Source organism: Bubalus bubalis, chromosome 2, assembly GCF_019923935.1.
Source record: "Bubalus bubalis isolate 160015118507 breed Murrah chromosome 2, NDDB_SH_1, whole genome shotgun sequence".
Classification (NCBI taxonomy): domain Eukaryota; kingdom Metazoa; phylum Chordata; class Mammalia; order Artiodactyla; family Bovidae; genus Bubalus; species Bubalus bubalis.
The window spans coordinates 33,735,681-33,759,894 of NC_059158.1; the positions used below are offsets into that span (position 1 = coordinate 33,735,681).

At 47.7% G+C, this 24,214-nt stretch overlaps 1 long non-coding RNA gene across 1 annotated transcript; it reads right to left on the reverse strand.

The window, feature by feature from the left end:
• Positions 1–2,702: 2,702 nt before the first annotated feature.
• LOC123328408 lies at positions 2,703–7,384 on the reverse strand. The gene is made up of 2 exons (XR_006543214.1): positions 7,108–7,384; positions 2,703–3,561 (listed from the first exon to the last, which is right to left on the reverse strand). It is a non-coding gene; the product is annotated as an uncharacterized LOC123328408 (long non-coding RNA).
• Between the last annotated feature and the right edge of the window lie 16,830 nt (positions 7,385–24,214).

A 24,214-nucleotide genomic window follows, 5' to 3' on the forward strand; every position in this document is an offset into this window, starting at 1 on the left:
TTTCCAGGCAAGAGTACTGGAGTGGGTTGCCATATAGGCAAAGCCCTCCCTTAATAATCCATTCTACAAACCTGGTCACAGGGTCTCTTTAAAAATAAATGTATTTCTTTCACTGTGTTGGGTGTCAGTTGCAGCATGCGGGGTGTTGATTGCATAGTGCAGATCTTTTGTTGTGGCTCAGGGACTCTCTAGCTGTGGTGTATTAGCTTCAGTAGTTGTGATGCACCGGCTTAGTTGTCCTCCAGCATATGGGATCTTGGTTTCCTGACCAGAGATCGAATCTATGTCCCTGACATTGCAAGGCAGATTCTTAACCCCTGGTCCACCAGGGAAGTCCCTAGCTGCAGGGTCTGGAGTTCGTGGCTGATATTTTCTTTGGCTACATATTCCATAAGCACCTCTTATTCCTGTTGGGTGGCTATTTATTATACTAAGGACTGTACTGCTCATTTAAAACATCAAAAAGCACCTTTCCTCACAGCTGGGAACAGGGACAGGGACATATCTGGCCAGCAGGTGGAAATTTACAGACCTTGGGCCGAGAGGCTGTTTGCTTTTGGTGTGCTGGGATACAAACCCTGCTGCCTCCACTCACCCATTCTCTCCAGCACGCTACGCAGCACACACTTGGTGGTCCATCATGTTTTCTAAATGATCAAGTAAGTGAATGAACAAACAAATGAACTGAGAAATAATACACAATAAAAGGCAAGTGCTTTGGACTCTTTCATTAAAAGCCTACATCTTACTGTCATTCTTTTCTAGAGATTGAACTTATTGGTAAAGCATGGTTCTGACAGTTGGAGTTCTTTTTTTCCATGGAGGTGCCAGAGTGCAGGCCATTTTGGAAATATCATCCATTGGGTTATCTAGCATCCCGCAGGCCCCCTCTACCCAGCCCAGCTCTTAAGCTTAAGTCTGCATCTCCACAGCCAAGCTTTAGAAAGAGAGGTGTTCAGAGATCCAGCTTTTGTCCAGGAGAAGGTGGCCTGTCTGCCAGGTCCTGAGCAGTGGTCCTCTGTCAAAGCTCGTGGGTAGAGAAGCAAAGCAGTTGATCTGTGTGTGACCTTTGTCCTCAGAGGTGCCAGCTCCACCGCAGGTCATTTCTGCCGAGCAGAACTACATTTGGAAGCCAGGAGACACGAGTGACTAATGGCCCCAGAGTAAAGGATGGAAAGGAGATTTGCATACAGGTAGGGTGCGCCTCTGCGGGCTGGATTAAGGCCCTTTAGGAGTCTAATAACAGGCTTTCCAACAGGTAAACTCCTGAGGCTGGTTCAATTCTCCCAGACTTCTGGTGCCTGGGGTTGACTCATCTTCCCATCACCCTGGGCAGGATTCCATAAAGGCACTTTGGGGAATTCAGATGCTGGCTTTGTTGTCTCCTGTGGGTGAGGATTGCTGCTCAGTTTGAGGCTCTCAGCACAGATCATGACAGAATCATGATCCTGACCTCACTGAGATCATAGTGTCTTTCTGAGCAGGGCTGTTGGGTTGGGGTTCTACCCCCGAGCGTCCTTCCATACTCCTTTCAGTCTGCTCGCCCATTAGACCTCAGGTCTCTCAGCTGTGTATTAAAAAGCAGAGACATTAACGTTGCCGACAAAGGTCCGTATAGTCAAAGCTACCGTTTTTCCAGTAGTCATGTATGGAGGTCAGAGTTGGACCATAAAAAAGGTTGAATGCCTAAGAATAGATGCTTTTGAACTATGGTGTTGGAGAAGACTCTTGAGAGTCCCTTGGACTGCAAGAATATCAAACCAGTCAATCCTAAATGAGATCAGTCCTGAATATTCATTGGAAGGACTGATGCTGAAGCTAAAGCTGCAATACTTTGGCACCTGATGTGAAGAGCCAACTCATTAGAAAAGACCATGATGCTGGGAAAGATTGAAGGCAGGAGGAGAAGGGGATGACAGAGGACGGATGCTTGGATGGCATCACTGACTCAATGGACGTGAGTTTGAGCAAGCTCCAAGAGATAGTAAAGGACAGGGATTCCTGGTGTGCTGCAGTCCATGGGTTGCAAAGAGCTGGACAGGACTGAGTGACTGAACGACAACCTTCAGCTGCATGGGAATACAAGGATGGACGTAAAGACCTTCACAGATCTTATTAGGAAGTCTGGCAATCATGAGCCTCCTCCCAGGTTTCTCCTCTCAGAAAAGCTCCTCACCATTCTCCACTGAGTCCTCCCTGTCCCCTCCCAACCTAGCACTTGTCGACTTCTGAATGTGTCCCTCCTTTCTGTTTTTCCTGCCATCCTAATCTAAGCCATGACCATGTCTCTCCCATAAAAGCCTCATGGACGATTCTGTTTCTGCACTTTTGATAATGCATTCTCTCCATGGCAATCAGCAGGTTTTGTTTTTTTTTTTTTTTAATGCAAATCTGATCATATTGCTCCCCTTTAAAAAATCCTCCAATGGTTTCTCATTGCTTCAGGAATAAAAACTCAGGATTTGAGTTTTTAACCCAGTTTTTTTAACCCAATCAATAGGTCCTGCATGGTTTGCCCCTCACTCCAAGCCCTCCTTTGATAAACATCTCATCGTACTCCTTACTTTTCCATTGCTGCATGAATCTGAGTTTTCAATTATATAATGGTGGATGATTTGAATAGAGAGTGTAAAGCACTTTGCGTGGCTGTACGGGTTGTGCACAGCACAATTCCGGGAGCGGGGACTCACTTACAAACATTAGGGTGTGACTAGACACGTGAAATGGTACAGAGCACAGCTTACACAACCGTACATGGCAGCTCATGGTATTTCCAGCTCCTGGCAGAGTACCTGTCACTGGTAAGTGCTCAGTAAATATTGGTTGAATGAATATATGTTGATGCAACTCCAATGAACTGAGAAGATAGTATGAGCATTTTATAAATTTCAGTGAACTCCAGATTTAATTAAAAAAAAAGATCCTAAAATTTTAAAAAAAGATCCTAGAATATTAGAGATGTAATGAAAAGAGACCCTTCAAATACAAATATTTTGTTTGCACTTGTTCATAATTAAAAATAACATTTATCTGTAATCTTTTACTCCTTAACATAGTCATAGGTTAATTGCATGCTTTACTGTACTCAGTCTTCACAACAAACCCATGTAGGAACTGGAACCAGGGTTGTCCAAGCCCAAAGCCCATCTCATTACTGAAGCATGACATCCATGTCCAGGCTCAAGACTGCTCCTTTATTTCTTCTCAGAACCTAGCTTGGTACTTTGGAAGCAAGCACGGTTTTCACAGTCTCGTGCCTGCCAGTTCTGAGCGTGTCCCGTGGAATAACCTCTCTCTGGATTCCCTGAGGTGGCAGATGAGGGGATCAGGTCTGTCTCCATAGTCCCTGACTCACCGGATGCCAGAAGGACTGGAAAGGTTCAAGGGGTTCCCTGGAGCTTTTTGTATTGGCATCTGGCTTCCATGGTAGCTCAGTTGGTAAAGAATTCGCCTGCAATGCCGAAGACCTTGATTCAATTCCTGGGTCTGGAAGATCCGCTATTGGGTACCCACTCCAGTATTCTTGGGCTTCCTTGTTGGTTCAGCTGGTAAAGAATCCACCTGCAATGCGGAAGACCTGGGTTCGATCTCTGGGTTGGAAAGATCCCCTGGTGGAGGGCATGACAACTCACTCCAGTATTCTTGCCTAGAGAATCCCCATGGACAGAGGACCCTGGCGGGCTACAGTCCATGGGGTCCCAAAGAGTCGGACAGAACTGAGTGACTTTCACTTTGACTGGCTCAAATGCAAGTCAAAGGGCTTCTTCCTTCCAGCAGGGGGCAGTAGCGGGGTGGGCAGGGGACAGAGACTGCTCCTGAGCTCAGGAGCTTAAAACATCTGTGTTATTACTACCATCTACAGATGCCCGTGGTGTCCAGACATCATACAGATCTGCATATATTACTTCTCTGGAAGGTAGGTAGAATTATGCCCATTTTACAGCTGAAAAAACTAAGGCTCATTGTGGTTAAGTGACTTATTAAATCTTCCTTAACCTGAGAGTATTTGACCAAATGGTTCAAGCTTCAGTGATTTGAACTTCAAATCAGGTCTGTCAGGACCTAAAACCCATGTTCTCTGGATCAGATTATATCTAAGATCAGCTCCCTGGGGAGGTGGACAATGTGATGGTCTTCCAGCCTTCTCCCACATGGGGCAACCCTGTTTGGGGAAGTATTCCATCTCCCACATCCATAAGCCAAGCAGCACAGTCTCATCCTCCTCTCCACAGTGATTTGCTCAGGGGTGGGAAGGAACCTAGGCCTAAGCCAATGAGAGTACAACCTTCTCCTCCTGGCCTCAGTGATAGGCTCAGGTTGGCCCAATTAGACTGAAGTACAGGACTCATGTTGAATACCTAGGGGTGAGGTGGGGCAGGAGAGCTCTATCTATTGCTCTCTATGGTGTGGTATGTGGATGTGAAGCCTGGAACTGTTGCAGCTATTTTGCCACCATCTGGAAAATCATGCTTCAGTGAAACCAAGCCATCCAAAAGGGCTAAGCCAAGAGGATCACAGGGAAATGGAGACATAATCCTGATCACACCACTCCTGAAGGCTGACCAGTTCAGTCCTTATACTCCTTAATGTACTATTTCCTTACTCTTCAGGTGATTTTTTGGACTTCCTTGCTGGCTCAGATGGTAAAGAGTCTGCCTGCAATGCAGGAAACCTGAGTTCGACCCCTGAGTTGGGAAGATTCCCTGGAGAAGGGAATGGCAACCCACTCCAGTGTTCTTGCCCAGAGAATTTTCATGGACAGAGGATCCTGGCAGGCTACAGTCTATGGGGTCGCAAAGAGTCGGACCTGACTAAAAGACTTTCACAGGTCATTTTTGAGATGGGTTTTCTCAAAATTGCTGTAGAAATGATCATAGCCAGAATCTTCAAGAAGTTGGCTTTGGTGTATTGTTTCTAACAGAAGATTACAGATGAAGGGGAGAAGTAGCCCAGGGAAGGGCCCAAGGTGCAGGGAGGCCAAGGGAGCTGGTGTGAGCAGTGAAGGATGAGGGAGGGAGGTGAAGGATGAGGAGGCTGAGGGGGTGAAGGGCCCAAGGAGTAAGGGAGTCATTAGAAGAGTAAGGGATGTGATGGGGATGAGAATTTTGGGAGGGAGGGACAAGAGAGTAGAGCTAAAGAGACTCAGAAAGTGAGGGGTGAGAGAGTAAGGGAAAGAGGGAGGGAAAGCCCACAAAAGAGGTGAGGGGGCAAGGGAGTGAAGAGGGTGAGGAACCACGAAGGTGAGGAACTGGGGAAAGTGCCCTCCTAAGGACTACCCCAAGTCAGCCGGCTTCCGGAAGTGCCCCCTGACTGTCGGCCAGCCCCACACCTGCTGGGCAGGGGCTCTGGGGGAAGAAACCAGGAGTGAGAACACAGCGTCTGTTGACGTAAATCTTTGCTTTCCATATTTTCAGTTCCTCGTCACTTAATCAGAAGAAGCAAGCCCTGGGTTTTCAAGATCCTTGTTCCAGAAACATGAGAATTCCCCCTCTTCAGGGAGAAGGCAAGTTTTGGAATGAAAATGCTAACACAACTCTAGCCTCAGTCTTTTTTCCAGAGAGCAAAGGAAAGGGCTTGGGCAAGACTCCAGAGGAAGAAAGGGCCCCATGTGGTCCCTGGTTGTGAAAATCTGGAATTATCAATGCAAAGGAGAACTCAGGGGCCAGCATGATTACAGAAAGCTCTCTGTAACAAAGAGAAAAGTTATATAACTGTCCTGGGAATAATGAGCCCTCCCAGGGTCTTTAAAATAGGTCTCAGAACATCCCTGGTGGTCCAGTGGTTAGGACTCCTTGTTTCCATGGCAGGGGGCGCAGGTTTGATCCGTGGTTGGGGAATTAAGATCCTACATGCCACTCAGCATCACCAAAAAATAAATAGGTCTCAATTCACAGGAATCTGGTCCCCTTTTTACAAAATTGATCACTGATTAGAAAACAAGACATACCCAAAGATAGCACATATCGAATGACTTCTCCAGGACAGTGGCTTCAGTTAGCCTCTTCTCCAGTCCCTCCCTCAGCTCCTTGGCCTTTAACCTCCTTGGCCTCTAAAAGTTGTGCAGCCAGGACCCCTTAAATACTCCCAGACTGACATACTGGACCTCTTCTATCTAAAAGATACACATGCCTTCATTCCATCACCAATCCACCAGTCCTTCCAAGCTACCCTGCAAGTTTTAGGTCATGGCATGATAGGCAAATTAAAAATCTTGTCCACATCTGGCTGTGTGGCCTGAGCTCTGTTTCTTAACCTCTCTGAGCTTCAGTTTGTTCTTCTCTAAGTGAGAGTAATTATATCACAAGGCAATTGTCATATCAAATAAAAATGTACAGCAAAGCACAAGCTTCCCACATGGTGCCAGTGGTAAAGAATACACCTGCCAATGCAGTAAATGCTGAATAAATCGTTTGAAGAAAAATCTGTGCCATGAACAGGAGGATGGATTGATCTGAGGGCTTAGTTGGTTTTGGTTGTAGACAACAGAGTCCACTTTAGCTGATTCACACAAAAAAGGATTTATTAGAGTGAATATATGAATATGTATAGGCCTCCCAGGTGGCTCAGTGCATAAAGAATCTGCCTGCAATGCAAGAGATGCAGGAGACACAGGTTCAATCCCTGGGTTGAGAAGATTCCCTGGAGGAGAGCATGGCAACCCACTCCAGTATTCTTGCCTGGAGAATCCCATGGACAGAGGAGCCTGGTGGGCTACAGTCCATAGAGTCGCAAAGATTTAGACACAACTCAGTGACTGAGCATGCACAGCACATGAATATGTATAACTGATTTACTTTGCATTGCATCTGAAACTAACACAACATGGTAAATCAACTATACTCCAATAAGAAATTTTTTAATTAAAAAAATTTTTTAAGAAAAAGGATGTATTAGAGAATATCGGAGAGTTTATAAAATGTGTTGGAAGGCCAGGGAACCAAGCTGGGAACCGTGCAGACTGAGGCAACACTCACCCATGCCACAGGACAGTTTCTGTGGAAACTCCACACCTGTGATGTTAGGGACTACTCAGGATGGTCGCAGAAAAAAAAAAACAAATGCCTCCTCCAGGGAATCTGATGTCCCCACATCCAGCAGCAACCTCACCTTATTCACGGCTGTCTTCCATGCCTTATATATGAACCACCACTTGGCATACCTCAGCCATCATCAGAAACTCTGGCTATAACAGGTTAGACCCTAGGATTCAGGAAGGCCAGGGAGCAGATGTTTAGTAAGCCAGACTGCAGGGTTGGCATCCAAGTCTAGAGAAAATATGTCAGGCTGCAGGACCTGTGTGGTCCCCAGCACTGGTCTCTAGCCAGTAGCTACAGCATCAGTGTCTGCCATGCTTGTTGATCTGTTCTGAAGACCTCCCAGAAGCCAGCTCAACCTGCTCCCTTGGCCAGGCCTTTTAGCTCTCCTCCTGTAGGAACCCTCTCCTCCAGGTGGCCCAGCTGACTAGCTTCTGCTTCCTGAGATGCTGTGGGGCATAGAGGGACAGTGGGTGCTGTGCATGAAGGAACATAAAGCCTTGACTTCAATTCCTGATTTTATTATTTATTTGCAAGTTTTGTAACTAAGACATATGATTTCCTCTGGGCTTTAAAGTCCTCATCTATCATAGAGTGATCATCATAACACCTGCCCTGATTGTGAGACTGCAAAGAAAGAACAGGTGGGAAAAGCACTTGGTAAATTGCTGAGGGCTTGCATCGTCACTCAAAGCTTCCCTGCCCTTCAAGGCTCAGCTCAACGCTGGCCTCACCCTCCAACCCCGCTGCCGGAATTGCAGTTCTTTGGAATGGCTCCCGGAGTCTGCTCAGCATTCTTGGAAATGTCCTCCAAAGATTGCTAGTTCTCATTATTTGAGGCTTGATCTGATATTTAGAAGCAATTGAAAGCCATTTGAGGCCCATCCCAGGGAATTAGGTGAGTAATCAAACAGGGTAATAGAATTTTTCGGTCAATAACGAGGTGGGGCGGAGTGATTTATTTTTTTTCCGCGTGGCCCACACAAATGGACTCTGAAGGCCATTCCAAAAGCGATGCCACACCGTACTTGAGCAATGGCAGCCTCCCTGGAACAGGAGGGAGCTTTCCAGTGGAATGTCTTTGGAGTCCTAGTCTGTTTGCTGAAAAAACACAGTCATTATTTTATAATCACAACTTGCATAAACATCAGCTTTTCTCTCCTGGCTCTGCAACTGGCATATGTAAACAGTGTTCCCTCAATTTATTTTGAGCAAATGACTATACTCAACAGGCAAGAACCTACAAAAACAGAATAGACGTATGTAGAATTGCAGTGTTGTAATTAGATCAAACTTGCAGCGCGGGGAATCTGATACATATTTAATCATTTACATAGTTGTCACAGGGCAACTTGGTAATAAGGCATAAATATTCTTTGTAAATGTTGGGCACAGCAACACAAGGGGTTTTGGAGATCTGCTGGAATAGGGAGAGTGGGAGAGAGAAGGGGGAGGGTTTTGGCCCCCCACGTCCTCTCCCCCAACATCCCTCCCCAGCAGGTCTGATCCTGGCAAAGGAGGCTGCCTAGCCTTGAGCTAAGATTGAAACTGAGCAGGTTTCTGTGGGGGTCTCTTCTACTTGACCCAAAACTCTGTCTCCGAGACTCAGTTTGGTACCAGTGTACAGAGGCCCGATTTCAGCTCCAAGATGCACTCCTTGGGCCAAGTCTGTGGCCCACGTCCCTGAGGACAGTGGGCTCTGGATGCTACCAGTTCTGTCTTCTGAAGAAGGACAATGAGTCAGAGCTTAAAACTCTTTGAGTTTCTGAGGCAGGGGGCATGGGTTCGATCCCTGGTCGGGGAACTAAGATCCCGCATGCCACAGGGTATGGCCAAAAAATTAAATTAAAAGGACCTCAAACTCATTACCAAATTATATTAATGTTAAAAAAAAAAAAGATGTAAATCTGGGCGCATGGTGGGTGTTCCATAAAATAAGTCTGTGGTCCCCTCACCCTCCTATCCCCAGAGAAGCTAAGAGGCTGCAGAAGCCCATCAGCAAGATCAGGGCCACCGGGCAGGAGGAAGGCCCAGGATGTCATCAGCAGTAACGACACAGGGCTTTGGGGAAGCTCTACTGAGGAGTCCTCCATAGGGCTGTTCAGGTGTGAGACCTGCCTCTTCCCCTCGGGTTATCAGAGTCATTCCTGATGCCAGCCGTAAGGGAAGAGGTGTTTTTGTGGAGGCAGAAGAAAGAAGAGGCTCCCTTGAGAAATGATTATGAAATGTAGAGTATTTCTGGGGCTTCCCTGGTAGCTCAGTGGTAAAGAATCTGTGCAATGCAAGAGATGCAATGATGCCAGTTCGATCCCTGGGTCAGGAATATCCCCTGGAGAAGGAAATGACAACCCACTCCAGTATTCTTGCCTGGAAAATCCCATGGACAGAGGAGCCCGGCGAGCTACAGTCCTTGGGGACTATTTCTGAACTGCCCAGTGGCTGAATGATGCCTTGGGGGCAAGGGGCAGTCTTGGTAGCTGGGAGGTCCAGAGAGTGGGCTTGGATGGAGGTGTCTTTAAGATACAGGAGAGAGACATTTTCTGCACTTTCTGGAAGCTAAGGGGTTGTTCTTTAACCCTCTGGTGGAATAGGGCCAGTCCTGCTCCCGCCTCCCTCCAAGGGGTGCCCTTGGTTTGGGGAGCTGCTGGAAGGCAGAACCCAGGGGAGGAAGCAGAGCTGGTTGTGAGAATCTGGGCTCCAGCGAGACCCTCCCTGGTGAGGTCTGGGTTTGGCCTGGGAGAACCCGGCTGCACATCCCTGTAACTTGGCTGGATTTTATTCAAGGTGGGCAGTCTGGTCCTGGGGCCTGGAGGAGGGAGGAGAAGGGGGCTTGAGTCACGTTGCTTATTAATGGGAAGGAGACTTTCTCAGGAGACAGAGAAAGAGGAAAAGGGAAACAGCAGCGGGTCTGAAGAGTCGGAAAAGCCAGAGAAAATGAGACGGTCGGCTCCCAGCCCTCCCCGACGCTCCCTTTTACAGCATTTTACGGGCCTAAAGACGACCGTGACTCATTCATTAATTTGAAGAGAAAACAAGAGAAGAAAACAACAGAATGGTCCAGACACGAGCATTCTTTTAATGCCTTCCATTCCCCAAACACACATTTTAAACCAGATTCCTTTGGCTTCCCAGAATATCTTAATTTTATGCTTTCATGAGTCATTAGAGGGAAGAATTCTGAACCCTATGGAAAGGGCAGCAGTCAACAGTTAGTGATTTTTAAGGACTGAGGCTTGGAGGAGGCTTGCACGCATGAGATCTAGCTGGGGTCCCATCCTGCAGGCATGGGCCTGAGACCCTCGCCTTTACCCCCTCCTCCTTTATCTCCCTCTCCCCTTCCTTTCCTCCCCTCTACATCCTTCCCTCCCTCCCAGGACTTTCCTTACACCCTCTCTTGCCACTTCTCTCCCCCTGGTTGTCCCTTAAGGGACGGGTCACCTTGGGTCACCAGACACAGCCCCTTCCCTTGTCCTGCAGAGCTCTGGTTCCCCAAACCCCAGCCATGCCAGGAAGAACAGTCTGCCCAGGCTCCTTTGCAATGCAGAGCAGACTTACCTGGCTTTATGCACGGCTTAACCAATTATTTTAAAAAGAAACAGCCAACTTGGAACACTATGTGAAGAGACTTTTCTTTCTGCTTTTGCTTTTTCCTTTTTATTTTTTTAAACCGGCATCTTCTCTTACCGTCCCTAGCCCCCCTCCTGGGTCCCTCCTCCCCCAAATGCTTGCTTTGGCTTGGGGGAGAGGTTTTCGATATCTGACACCTCTCAGAAGTGTAGTTTGGCAAAGGAGAATTGAAATCCACTCCAGCCAGCCAGGCCTGCACTGGGGGCTACACAAAAACACCTGGGCACCTCCTCACGCCCGACAAAAACCAGGCCTCCTGTCTACAAACACAGCGCCCCGGTCTTTCTACCATTCCGGCCTGCTCCGTGCTCTGCTGAGGGCCTGCTCTCTGGAAACTGAAATGCACTGAAAACTCTGGGACTAAAAGCAGGTGGTAGAAGCCAGCAAGAGGAGGCCTGGGCAGATTTGGGGGGTGGGGTGTCATCTTACAAGAGTTCAGGTTGGGGGACTTTTGAGCCTGGGCCTCTCCTCCTTTCCCCCACCATCCCCCACCTCCTCCAGCCTACCCCCAGACCCTGCCACGACCATCCTCAAAGCCTGACAGATGCTCAAACTGATCTAAGACATTCCTGGAAATGACAGGGGAAACTGTCAAGGTGTCTTTGGCAGGAGAAGCCCGACCGCTGGGCTGCCTGTTAAAGCTGCCCTGCCTCCCTCTCTCTGGGAACCAAAACTATTTTCCAAGGCCTAGATGTGGGCTGGTGTCAATTGCCCCACATAAAACAGCAAACAGCCCGTCTAAAGAAAGTTTTTAAGGTGTGGCAGAATTTATCATAATGGAGAGAACTCTGGGCAGGCAAGCCGCAGTGGGGCAGATGGAGACACGTGCTGGAGGTGTGAACTGTTACACCCACAGGATGGTTCACACATCACAGCGCTGGGTGGAAGGGGAACACCCATTCATACACACACACAGACCTACACACACACACACGCAACCACACACACATGCAATCACACACACACACACATATGCAAACATGCCCCTGACATGGTAACGAAGGAATTTTGCCTCATGCAATCTCCACTTTTACTGTACATATGCTGTTTAGTTGCTAAGTCGTGTCCAACTCTTTTTGTGACCCCATTGGACGGTAGCCCACCAGGCTCCCCTGTCCATGGGATTTCTCAGGCAAGAATACTGGAATGGGTTGCTGTTTCCTTCTCCAGGGGATCTTCCCATCCCAGGGACTGAACCCACGTCTCCTGCACTGGCAGTCAGATTCATTACCACTGAGCCACCAGGGAAGCCCACACATCATATACTTCATATTTAAAATCTTTTTCCTCTAGGTGTAAACGATTAGGAAAAAAAAAACAAAAGAAAGTGTATTCCGGTTTCAAATTTAAATTGTGTTCTCAGAACAGAGTCATGTTGCCTGGAACCATTTTCAAGCACCCCAACCATGTTTCGAGGGCAGCATGGGTCCTGCAGAGGGCCTGGCACTGGGGCCCAGGAGCCTGGGTTCTGTCTCAGCTTCCCCACTCGCCAGCTGGGTGGCCTGAGTGAGTCAGTTCTCTCTGGACCTCAGTTTCCTGCTCTACTGTAAAGTGAAATTCTAAAGCTCTTGCAACATTGGTTGATTGTTTAAAACCATAAAATGCAAACTTCAGCTGCTTTGCACTTTCCACTTTTGCCCCTATGCCCTCCCAGTCCAGCCCACTGCTTTGCTTATAAGGCTTAAAGCCAGTCCACTGGGGATAGCTCGTGAGCATTTCTCTGGGGAGGTCCATCTAGTGGCTCTGGGAGGGGGCGGGCAGCTTTGGTGAGGTGGGGACTTGCAGTCCATGTGAGAGCCACACTGGGCCAAGCGGCAGAGCCCGTCCATCCCCTGGGTCACTGGGCAGGCACTGACAACCCCCTCCACCCGCCATACCAACAGTCTCAGAGCCAAACTGTTCATCTGGACAGCATCAAGGCTGGACCGTCTAGTCTGTACCTGGGATTTCTTATTTATCTAACTCAAATATCTCCATATACAGGGCTGGGAGGGGGGGAAGCTGTGAGCTCAGCTCAGTCCCTCTCTGGCTAAGCGTTTAACTTTTCTTTGGCCCCAGACGCATGTTCCAAATGTGAGGGTTTACATATAGACATATCTATTTGCAGATAATTTGTCTGAGCCCTTATTATCCTGTAATTGGGTTAAATACTGCTGTGTAGGCAGCAGCATACCAAAGCCATTGCCGAATCCGCGCACGGCATCAGACCTGCCCCCTCCTCCCCCTTCCCTTCTGCAGGCCTATTGGAAGGGAAAGGTAGAAACATAAATTAAGGCAAGGAGAGCATAGTTCTTTCTTGGAATGAGCTATTTAAAGAACAAGCCAGATGGTGCAAAGAGACATTTTCCCCTTGCTTTTTACATTTTCAAAGATTGTGTGTGTGTGCTTGTGTGTGTGCGTGTGTGTGTGAGAGAGAGAGAGAGGCTGAAACATACCATTCTTCTCTGCCCACAGCACCACCATGCTTTCCAATAAGAGCCCCTTGGGTGGTGGGTTTGATGGAGGCAGATTTTGCCAGGGAAACCCCTCCTGGGACAGCAGGACCCAGGTCTGTGCTTTCCATGAAGGCCACCCACACTGGCCTTCTCTCCCAAAGGATTCTCGGCTTTCCATGAGTCTCTAGGTCAGGGACAGGCCTTCTAGTAGGGGGTCAACTCACTGCCCAGTGACGCGCCCCCCTCCTGCCCCAGGAATGGCAGGCTCTGTCACTCCCCTGCCACCCGCGCTCCCAGTGGCTGGAATCTAGCTTCTACCATCCCCACTGAGCCTGGAAACACCAGCTTCCTGAGTCCTCTCACGATGCCCTTAGAAATTTTGCTTTATGGAAATCTTGCTAAAACAGACTGTGTTTCTGCCTTATTTCCTGCATACTGATTGTGTTGAGCACAATTGAACTTGAAGACATAAAATGAAGTATGGCCCTGGTGGCCTGGGGCAGACTTAGGGCTGGGAGTCAGAGCTGGGTTCAGATCCAGACTGTGTCCCAATATCTCCGACCTTGACAGTTCCAGGAGTCTGCCTCCTCACAGAGGGAAGGTTCTGACCTCCGGGGGCGTGGGGAGAATGAAACGAGATAATCTTGTCATCCCCTCTCCCTCCACTGGGTCTCCATCCGCTGCGAGCACACTCTCCCTTGCTGGCGTGGGTCACCGTCAACCGCTAAGTAAACCTCTGTTTTGTTCCTCTTCTCTCCCTGATGCTTTCCGCCAAAATAACCTTTCCAAAATGTAAATCACCCTCCATCTCTCCCCTGCTTCAAGTCTTCACAGTTCCCTCTCACTCTGAGGACCAATTTTGAGTGCTTTATGTGTTGCAAAGAGCATCCTAGCTCAGCTCCCCTCCTGCTTGACCCTTCCCTCCAGGCCACACTTCCAGCAGGTCAGAGCGGCTGGGTCTTTCCATCTCTCTTTTACTTGGCTTGTTGCTATTGTTCAGTTGCTCAGTCGCGTCTGACTCTGTGTGACCCCATGGACTGCAGCACACCAGGCTTCCCTGTCCTTCACCATCCCCTGGAGCCTGCTCAAACTCATGTCCATTGAGTCAGTGATGCTATCTAAGCATCTCATCCTCTGTTGTCCCTTCTCCTCCTGCCTTCAGTCTTTCCCAGCATCAGGGTCTTTTCCAACGAGTCAGCTCTTCACATCAGGTGGCCAAAGTATTGGCTACTCCTCTTCAACCTCCTCCAGGAAGCTTTCTGAGATTGCATTCGGTTCACCAGCTTGGGGGCTTCCTCATTAAGGAAATTCATTGCAATCTACTAGAATTCTGCCTGTGTGCCCACTGGAACCTTTTAAGGGTCAAGGCTATTCTTTCTCTCTGCTCCTCAGCACCCAGAACAGTGAAGACCAGTTAGCCCTCCATCCTGTAAGCTCCATCTCCCTTCCTTTCTTACTCTTTCACCTGAAAAAGCACCCTCAGTTCTGATGATGGGTAGTAGTAATTACAACCCTGGGGCTACATGAGTAAGGTTATTTATCTCCACCCTCAATAGGCTCAGACCATTGGGGTTTTAAAATAGTCCTGTTTGTTCTTCTGCTGTTAATTCTCACCTCTCGCTGTTGTTGACTGTCTTACTTCATGTCCAATTATTGGGCGAGGGCCCCTCCCATCTTGAAAACTCAATTGTGGAGCCCTGAGCTGTTTCGCTCACAATGCAGGAGTCTTGTTCTCCCCTTTTGTCTCCGTGGCTTTGTCCTCAAGTGTTGGTGTGACTGGAAGCTAGCTTTTGGACAAGTGGTGGGGATGCAGGGTGGGGTGTATGCAAAATACCTGGTTTAGATCTGGGGACCGAGGAACAGAGTGCCCACTGCAGAAACCAGACCTTCCAGGTTGTTTTAAGGGCTAATTCAATGAAGAATAACTTAAATTCCTGGAACCTGCTTTGAAATGTCAAGTTTCTTAGTGTCAAATTCAAAACCGCAAAAGGACAGATGTTTTGCTTAAGCTGGAGGATGACTTGGCCTCTTGGGAGAAGGATGCACGGGGAAGTCAAATGGAGCCACCAGGAGAGCCCGAGCCCTCTGCCAATACATCCTCTGTGACCAGAGGGTTCCTGTGGTGGTGTCCACAGGCAGACCCCGTGTGAGAGGCAGGACAGCCAACAGCACAAGGACCCAGCAGAATGTGGGCAACGGGTTCTACCACTGAGGTACCCCTGAGGACCACGTCTCTGTGTGGGAGGGGCCAGGGCACAGAATCCACCCTGAGAAGATGTGGGGAGATTGAATCAAGTTGTAGGACATTCAGAGTTCAGAAGGATATATTGAACTATATCAAGCAGATACAAAGCAAGGGTCTCTGCAAGGCCTCCACAGACTGGTTTCCTCAACCAAGAAATCACAAGAAAAAAAGAGAGAGAGAGGTGGAACCTTCAGGTCAGAGTTTCTCAATATCAATGCTCTCGACATTGGGTCCAGATAATTCTTTGCCGCGGGAGCCGTCCTGAGCATTGTAGGATGTGAGCAGCATCCCTGGCCTCCATCCACTAGAGGCCAGTAGCATCCCCCTAACCCCAACCAGTGACAACAACCAACAATGTCTCCAGACATAGCCAAGTACCCCTTGGATGCAAAGTTTCCCTTCAGTTCCATTCAGTCATTCAGTTGTGTCCGACTCTTTGTGACCCCATGGACTGCAGTACGCCAGGCTTCCCTGTCCATCACCAACTCCCAGAGTTTACTCAAACTCATGCCCATTGAGTCAGTGATAACATCCAACCATCTAATGCTCTGTTGTCCCCTTCTGCTCCTGCCTTCAATCTTTCCCAGCATCAGGGTCTTTTCAAATGAGTCAGTTCTTCACATCAGGTGGCCCAAGTATTGGAGTTTCAGCTTCAGCATCAGTCCTTCCAATGAATATTCAGGACTGATTTCCTTTGGGATTGACTGGTTGGATCTCGTTGCAGTCCAAGGAACTCTCAAGAGTCTTCTCCAACACCACAGTTAAAAAGCATCAATTCTTCAGTGCTCAGCTTTCTTTATAGTCCAACTCTCACATCCATACATGACTACTGGAAAAACCAAAGCTTTCACTAGATGGACCTTTGTTGGCAAAGTAATGTCTCTGCTTTTGAATATGCCATCTAGGTTGGTCATAACTTTTCTCCTGAGGAGCAAGCATCTTTTAATTTCATGGCTGCAGTCACCATCTTCAGTGATTTTGGAGCCCCCCAAAATAAAGTCTGTCACTGTTTCCACTGTTTCCCCATCTATTTCCCATGAAGTGATGGGACCAGATGCCATGATCTTAGTTTCCTGAATGTTGAGTTTTAAGCCAACTTTTCCACTCTCCTCTTTCACTTTCATCAAGAGGCTCTTTAGTTCCTCTTCACTTTCTGCCATAAGGGTGGTGTCATCTGCATATCTGAGGTTATTGATATTTCTCCCGGCAATCTTGATTCCAGCTTGTGCTTATTCCAGTCCAGCATTTCTCATGATGTACTCTGCGTATAAGTTAAATAAGCAGGGTGACAATATATAATAGCCTTAACATACTCCTTTCCCGATTTGGAACCAGTCTGTTTTCCCATGTCCAGTTCTAACTGTTGCTTCTTGATCTGCATACAGATATTTTAGGAGGCAGGACAGGTGGTCCGGTATTCCCATCTCTTTAAGAATTTTCCACAGTTTGTTGTGGAAGTTTCCCTTAGCTAAGAACTATTGCTATGAAGTAAAAGAGGCTTAAAAAACATACGGACCAGTCACAATATATGGACCTTATTTGGATACCAAGTCAAACAAGTAAAAATTCAACTGTTTAAAAATAAAAAGGAAACATTCATGAGACAATACAGAACTATATATTTGAGGTTATTAAGGAATCATTGCTAATTTTTCCATGTAACAGAATTACAAGTATCTTTAATATCCCTTTTCTTTTATCAATGTTTATTGAAACATACTAATCAAATTCTAGGGTGTCCAGGCCTTGCTTCAAAATAATCCAGAGCAGGGGATAGAGAGTAGGACAAAGATGAAATAGGATTTGTCATGAGCTAAAGATCATTGATCTCTTTTTTTTTTAATTAAGTAATTTTTTTTTTTTTTTTTTTTTGGCCTCGCCTCACAGCATACAGAGGGCTTCCCTGGTAGTTCACTGGGAAAGACTCTGCCTGCCAATGCAGAAGACCTTGATTCAATCCCTAGATCAGGAAGATCCCCTGGAGAAGGAAATGGTGACACCGTCCAGTACTCTTGGCAGCAAAATCCCATGGACAAAGGAGCCTGGCAGGCTACAGTTCATGGGGTCGCAAAGAGTCAGACACGACTGAGTGACTGAGCACACACACTCGTGGCATGCAGAACTTCCCTGGGCAGGGATTGAACTCACATCCCCTGCAGTGGGAGCACAGCATCTTAACCAATGGGCCACCAGGGAAGCCAAAGCTCACTGACGTCTGATAGAGCCACAGAGTTCATCACACTCTTCCCTCTATTCTGTGTGGGTTTGAAAGGTTTCCCATAAAAATAGATAAAAGAAACAAAAACAGAAAAAGAAGGCAAATAGTAGCTGGGATTCTGAAACTGAATTTTTTTTTTTTTTTTGGGCCTCAAAGAACTATTGTCACTTTCTCCCCAGCTTTTCCAAATCTGCCCTTGAATCAGTTCCCTCTGGGACCCTGTGTTCATGCACTCACCACTGTAAAAGGCATCAAGTTATGTGACGAGACATCACATTCAGCTGAGCCCTTGCCCCATGAGAATTTTAACAGTCAATGGTGTCTGCATGGCACATCTCATCCCAGCAGTTCTTTCCATAGAGAATCTAATCCGTGCAAGGTAGGCGCTCCACAAATGGTTTCCGCATGTGGGCATCCATGAATGAATAAATTCATGAACGGGCAGAGTTCAAGGCAGTCTGCTGGGCTGTGGGAAAAACATGCTAATAAGTCACGATCCACGCTCTTGAGAAGCTCACTGTCCACTGGGGCAGGAGATGTTCAGATAATCGTTGTGAAGATAATTCAGAATAAAGTCAAGGCTAAGTAGGCTCAAGACAAGGTGACAGGGCCAATTTCGAGGATCGAAGGGAGCAAAGTCCCAGCTGATACCTTAGGGACTGATCTCAGCAGAAGCAGCACAAATTCTTATGACATCTAGCTGCTTTTTTCAAGTCTTTGGGTTTTGAAGTCATAAAAGCCGCCATACTCCAACAGATTCACTGAGGGGTGCTTGGCTGGCTACAGAGGGAAAAATCTGTTTACATTAAAAAGAAAAAAAAAAAATCAGTTCGACTACTGCAAGAAAACCGAAAATCAGAAAAAGCTGTCGATGGCTTAATATGCTCTTTAGCGGCTTCAGAAGATCTGAGTCATGCCTTTTCCTAATATGTCTTCCCGTGTCAAAATCCACCACCTCAAAGGGAAGCGGAAGACGGTCTTAGGGAGACCGTGCTCAAGACAGCCGCATGTGAACGGTGCCAACGTGTTAGCTCATCGCCCAGAGCGCAAAGTCCTTTTAGGAAATTGATTTTCCTTGGATAAAGTCACTTCCCCTCTCTGCACCTCCGTCTCTTCCACTGTAAGATGAAGCAGTTGGATGAGATCAAGCATGGCAAATTTGTGGCATACTTTCTACTCCCTACCGCTCTGCCCACAGCAGACATTGCTAATTGATCCAAGCATCCTTCCCCACTGGGACACAGCCACACCAGGGGTACTCAACAGAGGGTCCCAGGCCCCCATAAACCATCAGAGGAAATGATACTGGCCTCAAAACTCCTTAACATCTCTGGCCTTCAGTTTCCCGGAATGCTGAATTTAAAAGCCTCGATCAGCAATGTGTATACCTATGGCTGATTCATGTTGATGTATGGCAGAAACCAACACAATATTGTAAAGCAATTATCCTTCAATTAAAAATAAATAAATTTAAAAAACGTATCACCGTAGAAAACCCTAAGCACACCATTACTTTGTGCTGTTGTTATGAACAACCAAAAAGTTTACTGAGGGACTTCCCTGGTGGTCCTGTGGCTAAGATTCCATGCTCCCAATGTAGAGAGCCTAGGTTCAATCCCTGGTCAGGGAACTAGATCCCACATGCCACAAATAAGAGTTTGCATGTTGCATCTAAAAATCCCAACTGTTGCAACCAAGACCCAGTATAGCCAAATTAAAAAATTAATTTTTTTAAGAAAGGTTAACTGAGGCCCTGTGGCTTGCTGAGGGTTGTGATGGGAGCTTAGTTACCAGCAGAAGACGTGGCCCACTCACCCCTCCTCCTGCAACTTAAGGGGCTTATGATTTGGGGAGGGAGAAAGGAAATACAGAGGGAAGACAAACCACAGTGCACTCCAAGGGCCAGGGGAGTGACCAGGGATAGCCAGGCTGCAGAAGGTGGAGCGGAACAGGTTTCCCAGGAAACGGAGACAAGTTGTACCTTGAAGGATGAGCAGAGTAGACAAAACAGTGGGAAGAGCCAAGGTCACCCAGAAATCGGGCCCCTGCTCTGGGCTCTCCCTCTGCTCCCTAGAGAGATAAGATGTAACGTCTGCAGGGATGGTAGGCAGTGAGGTCATCCTACAGCCTCCATAATGGGAAAGGAAATTAGTCTTGGGAAATCTACACCCAAAGTCATCTTCCCTCCCCACAAAGGGAATAATACCTGGAAGACATTTTCTGGTCAGGGGGCATTTAATCCACTTCCCCCTACATACTGTGCTTAGTACAGAGGATGGACGTGAAAGAGCCAGGGGTCCCTGATCCCAACTGCATAGACACGGGAGGTGAGGGGTCTGAATGCCTGCAGGCTAGAATTCTTTCACCTGAATCTTTTGTTTGTTTTCAAAGTGGCTGCCCCAAACCTTCATTCCAGAAATAGAGTTGGACCAGGCAGAACCTGCAAATGAAAAGCCTGCCTTAGCTGTGCAGCTAACGGAACAGACTATATAACAGGAAAAGGCACAATTCAATGTCATATATATGTATGACATATATATGGTTTATATGACCATATGACCATTTATATATGACATATATATAAATATATGTATATTGATGTGCTATTGATTTCTAAAGCGGGGTAATTTGAGAATGTGCCTTAGCCACGCTGTAAGGGGATGTATTGAAGATCACCTTCTGTGTCTCCCTGGGTCTGGCCAAGGCCAGATGGACAACAGACTCACAGCATGTATTCTCTCCAAGGACTGTGAGCCTGGGGCAGACCCAGATTCACAGCACACTGCCCTAGCAGCCCCCAGACTGCTATTTATCCAATCGGTCAGAGCTCCTCCCCACTGTGTGCCCAGCTCTCTGTCCCTTAGCATGACATAGATTACAGAGGACAAGACGGGCAGGCAGGCCTGGAGATCTGCCCTTGTGGACAGAGGAAGCAGTGTCTATCCGGGGTCCAGAAGGGCTGGGAGGACAGTGACTGAAGCCGGGAAACTGGCCTGGGCTTTTCTAACTCTGCCACCCTTTCCCCATAAAGGTCCCCAGTTTACTGAGAGAGAGGATGCTCAGAGATGCTTCGGTTCTACTCTGCATTCTCTCACTGTACCTCAGACCATACTGTGTCCAAGCCACGGAAACCTCAGGGACCAGTTGGTCCAACCCCCTCTACCAATACATCCCCACCTCCTCTGATTTGATGCTTTTCCACTGCCACTGTCTGAGAAATCCACTCAACATGCTTTTGGACTTGAATGTCAATTAAAAATATGCAGCTTGGGAGAATTCCCTGGTGGTCCAGTGGTTAGGACTCCATGCTTCCGCTGCAGGGGCACGGGTTTGATCCCTGATCCAGGAACTAAGATTCCCACATGCTGTGCACTGCAGCCAATAAAAAAAAAAATACATAGCTTGGAAGCTCAAAGTACCCAAATGTTCATCAGCAGTTGAACGGATCTATAAATCCTGATGTAGCCACATGGTGGAATATTACACAGCCATGAAGATGGAAAATCTTCCACCACCACCCCCCCAAACATCAGTACAAAAACTGGCAGGAGTAATCCAGGACACAGAAGTCAAGAGGATGGTTCTCCCTGAGGAGTTAGGGCTGGAAGGTAGAATGAAGGGCTCCTGGGGGCTGATAATATTCTGTTTATTGATTTGGGTGGTGGTTACTTGCAAGTGCTCTATTTATGAAAATTTGTCAAGTTGTACAGTTAGAATCCATGGCTGTATGCATGTTATACATCCAGAGAAGGTTTTGAAAATCTGTATCTTGCATAAGAAGTTGCACAGTGTATGATTCCATATGTTGGAAACATATGACACAGGTAAGTCTGGAGACAGAAAGTAGACCAGAAGCTGTCAGGGACTGGAGCAGAGGGTGGGGAGTGACTGTTCAATGGGTAAGAGGTTTCCTTTTGGAGTAATCAAAATGTCTTGGAACTAGACAGAAGTGATGGTTGTACAATATTTTGAATGCACTAAATGCCACTGAATTGTTCATTTTAAAGTGGTTAGTGATTAATTTTATGCTATGGTGATATAGTGGTAATGAATCCACCTGCCAGTGCAGGAGACACAAAAGACATGGGTTTGATCCCTGGGTTGGCAAGATCCCCCAGAGTAAGAAATGGCAATTCAGTTGAGTATTCTTTCCTGGGAAACTCCATGGACAGATGGGGTCACAAAGAGTCTGACATGACTGAGTGACTGACACACACACCTATGAATGTTAGTTCAAATAAATAATGTCTATCTAGGAAGGGCCACTGGAGAAGGCAATAGCACCCCACTCCAGCACTCTTGCCTGGAAAATCCCATGGACGGAGGAGCCTGGTAGGCTGCAGTCCATGGGGTCGCTAAGAGTCAGGCACGACTAAGCGACTTCACTTTCACTTTTCACTTTCATGCTTTGGAGAAGGAAATGGCAACCCACTCCAGTGTTCTTGCCTGAAGAATCCCAAGGATGGGGGAGCCTGGTGGGCTGCCGTCTATGGGGTCGCACAGAGTCGGACACGCCTGAAGGGACTTATATGCAGCAGCAGCAGCAAGAGCCACATGCTAAAAGCCATCTTTGTTATTTCTTTAATTCCTGTAGCTTGATGGTTTCCCTATCTCTCCCAGCTCTTGCGGTGGTCACAGATGGCTGAGTTCAAGGGGCCTCTGATCTGAACTCCACATAACGAGAGGTTCCAGGGCAACGCCTGGTCATTACAGTGAACAGGCTCACAGGATGCCAGAAGCCCATCACACTTTCAAGGGGTCTTGGGTAACGGAGCCTGGGCTTGCAGAGGGCCAGGCTTCATCCACTGCCATGTCAACCCCACTCCAGAGCCAAGGACCTCCCAAGGACTTCCTCTGCATCCTTGCCCCTGTCCTGACCAGAGCTGGGTCTGGTGGATTCCCTTCAGCCTCACGGGCAAACTCGCATCTGTGGCAGTAAGCGAGCCCCGGCTGGAGAGCGGTGGCCACTCACACTGTTATCCCTTTCTCAGCAATAATGTTTAGGTTCAGGAAAGAGTTCCAAGATATATATAATTCCTCATGCTGAGTAAGGGCTCCAGGCCTGACTCCACTGCTGCCCCGGCTACTGCTCTATCCAGGAATGTTAATACACCAGCCGTTGGCCCCGTGCTATGGATGGGTATCCCTCAATGTCCTCATTATGTGCTCCATATTTTAGGTCATGTAATTCAGCTGTAAAAATTTGCCCCTGGCTGCACCTGGCATAGGAGTGGCACAGAGGGGTGTGTTTATTTTTTTAAGGTGCTGTTAAAAATAAATTTAATAAGAGAAAGAGAGTGGAAGAGAGCGAGCAAGGGACGGAGACTGTGTGTAATTTGAACGAGGGAGGAAAAGACGCGTACAGAAGGTTTGAGATCCTGGTGCTTTGGGAGTGTGAGTATGTGTGTGTGTGTGTGAGTGTGTGTGTGCGTGCGTGCACGGGTGTTTCTCCTGAGTAACTCAAAGCCAGCTTTGTTTATTAAACCAAGATTTTCCAGATCGTTAGGTTGTGATGTGGCTTAGTTTATACTGTGCAATATCCCATCTTAAATACACACAGGTACATAAGTGAAAACCAGTGGAGCGGCTTCAATTAGTAACAGTATGGGCAGCAATTAACTTTAAATGAACATTTTCATGAGTTTTTCTCCTTCCCTTTCCTTCTCTTGGCTGTGTAATTAACAAGTCTCTAAACGAACTCAGTCTCTCTTTGAGACTAGAAGACTTTGGTTCTAGAAGCCACAGCGTGAAGATGGAGAGGAACGTAAGGGTCTCCAGACTGGGACACTTAGGTGGCAGGGGCCTGTCCTTCTGGGCATGCCATGGTGGAAGAGAGTCACCACCCCCGCCCCCAACCCCTAGGAAGTAAGACGCACGTGGGGCGATCTTACACCTAAACCGAACCCTAGAACATGTAGGCTGACAGAGGAGTTCCGTCCCATTTCTGGCCAGGAGAAGTTGTTTGGGAAACATCGTCTTGACTATCGCGTTTTCTAGACTATTTTCAGTGATTTATGCGAAAAACTGGGATGTTGGAAATTAACATGTCTTGGAAGGGCTGAAGTAGTGTCAGTAATGGGGTGATGGGGAAAAGAGGGGGGAATATGGACACACCAAGTTGTCCCTTCTCCACTTGAGCTACGTTGCTATGTTTTGGAGCTATGATGTCCCTTGGACCCAAGATGTCCATGTTTGCACCCAAACATGGTACCACACGGAAGTCAAGAATCAGGGCTCTGTGGACAATGGGAGAGGAGAGGGGGAGGTGGATAGAAAAGCCTTGCTCCAGAAGGGCAGCCCCCTCTCCTGACCTCCCTGGACTGCAATGAGGCTTGTGGTCTAAGGAGGACCTCTCGAATGTAACCACATGCATCTATCTTTTGGTGTCTACCCAGGGCACCACGGAGGGTCACCCAGAGCTGAAGAAGGACCGGGAATGAGATGTCTTAGGTAAACCATAGGACTGCTTCGCACCACGCACCTTCGATGTCCCGTCCCCCTCACCTGCCTTGGAGGACCCTGTGGCCACAGCTCCTGCCCGGTCACTCTGCCTGGGGCAGCAGGAGAGTGGCATCGGGGGCTTGATGCTGAGACCGCGCTCTCTCACGTAGTCCCTCACCAAAGGGTCACCCTACCAGAGCCAGGACACGTCTCT